Source organism: Jaculus jaculus, chromosome 9, assembly GCF_020740685.1.
Source record: "Jaculus jaculus isolate mJacJac1 chromosome 9, mJacJac1.mat.Y.cur, whole genome shotgun sequence".
Classification (NCBI taxonomy): domain Eukaryota; kingdom Metazoa; phylum Chordata; class Mammalia; order Rodentia; family Dipodidae; genus Jaculus; species Jaculus jaculus.
The window spans coordinates 76,557,365-76,560,931 of NC_059110.1; the positions used below are offsets into that span (position 1 = coordinate 76,557,365).

Consider the following 3,567-nt stretch of genomic DNA (forward strand, 5'->3'; position numbering starts at 1 on the left):
AACTGTGTTCTTCATTGCTAGTAATTCTGACTGGTTTTTCTTTATTATTTCTATTTCCTTATTTATGTCTTGTGTTGCCTTCTTTATTTCATGAAATTGGTGTCCTGCATCTTCTTTGATTCCTTTGATTTCCTCTTTAAGTTCCTCTTTGACTCCTTTGATTTGTTCTCTGACTTCTTTGAACATATTTACAATCATTCTTTTGAACTCTTTCTCAGGCATTTCCTGTAACTTGTGCTCATTGGAGGTCATTTCTGATGCATTAATACTTTTAGGTAGATTTATATTGTCCTGCTTTTTAGTGTTTCTTGTGTTATAATGTATATATTTTTGCATCTTGGATTAAGTTAATGCTTGGATTTTCTAGCTAGCTGGGCATTCTTAGCTGTATCAATTGATTTGATCTTATATTTTTTCAGGGTAGGAGCTTAAGGTGTTAGGTGTGGCTCTTAAGACTCTCAGAGTATCTACAAAGGTGTTCCTAGGGGTTGAGTTTCCCTGCTATGGGTGTATTCAAGTAGGCTGAGTGGAATAAAATACAGGTAGATTCTAAAAGTTAACTAAACACTGTACACATTCAATCAACAACAGCCCCAAGTATGTATGCAAGAGTAGTTATTATAACAACCAGATCCTCTATCAACATAGAGGTTAAGATTTCTGGTCTGTTGAGGGATCCCTTTCAGCTTGTGACCAAGTGAAACCCTTCCCTGATGCAATCCCAGTTACTTTGGATGATTTTGGTCTCAGTCAAGTTGTTGCATGGTCGTCGGGCTGCTGTTCTGATTTCTGGAGCTGGGCACTGGCTTTTCCTGTGGGGCAAGCTGAGCCTAGAAACTGTGGCACTTCAGATCAGCATCCCCACTGCAGGAACTGCTGCTGCTAAAGCTGCCTCTGCTGGGTCTGTCTGCAGTTGAAGCTGCTGCTGCTGAGCCCACCGCTGCTGCTGCCTCTGCTGCTGCTACTATAGCTGCCACTTCTGGAGCCACTGCTGCTGCTCCTGGGTCTGCTGCTGCTGGGTCTGCCACTGCTGCCGCTCCCTGGTCTCTGCTGCTGGGGCCGCTGTTACCGGTTCCGGAGCCACTGATGTTGCTGCTGAACTCTGCTTCTGCTTGGGTCCCGCTGTGGGCCCGAGTTGGTGTGGCCAGGTCCCTTGATGCTGCTCTGTTCTCTGGAGCTGGGCTCAGGTGGTGGGGGATGGGTGGGAGCTGCAGCTGCTCTGGTTCTCTCGCTGTTCCACGTGTTCTTCTATCTCGTGGTCTGCTCCTCTGTTGCTCACTGCCACTCTCCCTTCATGTTTCCTGAGCTGCGGAGAGCGCCGGTGTGAGGGGAAAATCCCGCACCTGGCTTTTCCTGCAGCTGGAGCCGAGCCTGGCAGCTTTCTTGTGCACCGCTGCTGCTGTTGTTGGCAGAGCTGCCAGGGCCGCTTTTCCCGCCTGTGTGGGCTCTGGATGCTCTGGATCTCTTCTACTTCTCTGCTGCTGCTTCAATTTTCTATACCCCTCACTTTTTAGTAAAAGTGTGTATTTTGCTTAGTTTTTTTTTGTCTTTTTTCCCCCCAGGCTGCTTTGGCGTGGTACCTACACCGCCATCTTAACTGGAAGATTCTGACTTTTAAGAAAACCTTCTTTGGCACCAAGTCAATTTTACCTGTCTTTTTCTAGGAGTTCTTCTAAAATGGACCAGGCTGTGAGGCTCATTCCTGGTCTCAAGTTTAGGGGTTTACGAAGCATATTATGCATTTCAGCAACATCTAGGCAGTAAAATGGAGGCAGCCCATACAGCATTGCATACAGAACAGCTCCAAGGCACCACCAATCTACAGTGTTGTCATAGGGCTGCTTTCTGATCAATTCAGGGGCAAGGTACTCTGGTTTCCCACAAAAGGGTGTGGTGGTGTCAAAAATTGCAATTCCTTCTTTACAAAGCCTAAAATCTGTTAAGACAACATGTGCCATTGAATCTAAAAGTATATTTTCTGGTTTCAAGTCCCTGTAGACTATCTTGATGGTGTGTAAGTAACCCAGTTCATTGGCAATCTCAGCAGCATAAAATCTTGCTCTGTGCTCAGGAAAAGATGGTTCTCTTTGTGAGTGAAAAAATAATTCCCCTCTGTCAACAAAGTCCAAAACAAAATAAAGCTTTTCAGTTGTTTGGAAAGAGTAATGCAATCCAACCAAAAATGGGTATTTCACATTTTTTCAAGAGTACCTTGCGTTCATCCATACCATGTTTTTTTTTTAAAAAATTAATTAATTTATTTATTTGAGAGCCACAGAGATAGAAAGAGGTGGTGGGGCGTGGGGGAGGGGGGTTGGGGGCAGGGCCTCCAGCCACTGAAAATGGATTCCAAACGCTGCACCCTCTTGTGCATCTGGCTAACGTGGCTCCTGGGGAATTGAGCCTTGAATCGGGGTCCTTAGGCTTCACAGGCAAGCACTTAACTGTTAAGCCATTTCTCTAGCCCCATCCATAATATGTTTTTTTTTTTTTTTTGGTTTTTTCGAGGCAGGGTCTCACTCTGGCTCAGGCTGACCTGGAATTCACTATGTAGTCTCAGGGTGGCCTCGAACTCACGGCGATCCTCCTACCTCTGCCTCCCGAGTGCTGGGATTAAAGGCGTGCGCCACCACGCCCGGCCATAATATGTTTTTTGCTCTTATCTGTTGACAACTATTTTCTGTAATATTTTGACAGCATAAAATTTCCCATCCAGTTTCTGTTTTGCAAGAAGAACCTTGCCAAAGCTGCCTTTTCCAATAGTTTTAAAAGTCAGTTGGTTTAGCATGAGGATTTCCAGTTGGTCCCAGGTTGATGTTCTGTGAGGTAGTATATAGCTTCTGAGTACTCCTTTCATCTTCATCTTCAGAGGGATCTGACTGGTGCTTTGGGCTGTCTACTTGAAGGAATGCTCTGACATCTATCTGGATGGCTGTAAAGTTCTGGATACCTAACCAAGTTCTGAATGAACTCATTCAGTCCTGCCCATCTTTGTTTAATAAAATCTGGATCAAAATTATCACCAAATATTCTTTTGGCAGGAATCTTCAGGGCTATAGTAGGAAATTGTTTCTTTAAAGTGTTGTAAAGTTTGTCAAACTCTGCATATCTTCTGAAGACAAAACACTCACTCCTGCCCACAGAGATCAGAACTTTATAAAGCATAAATCTCTTTTTCTTTCTGTGTTCTTAAAAGCTTTGAAGTCCAAGATGTCCTTTAACTGGTGGGCAATTCTCCTGCCTCACCCTCATAAGTGAAAGGACCACAGATGTGAGCCAATACACCCATGTGTTTGTATTCTCACAGAGTGGAATCTGTGTGGCAGTTAATAAGCTTTCTTCCCCTTGCAGCAGCTTCTGTGGAACCTTAGGCCTTGAGAATTCTCTGCCATGCTGGAGTGTGAGGCCAGGTAAATGGAGTGGAGACAAGACCACATGGGAGAGTTGCACTTAGAGAGGAGGACATTGCTGGAGCACCAGGAGTGTGGATGCAGTGAAGTCAGATCCATAAGAATGTTTGGATTCCTTTGAGCAATGTGGCAACACAGGTGGCCTCATTCACTACTA

The 3,567-nt window shown here is 44.8% G+C and overlaps 1 pseudogene; it reads right to left on the minus strand.

Annotated features, from left to right (window-relative positions):
- Positions 1-1,580: 1,580 nt before the first annotated feature.
- On the minus strand, positions 1,581-2,975 carry LOC101607282 (annotated as a pseudogene).
- Positions 2,976-3,567: the final 592 nt, after the last annotated feature.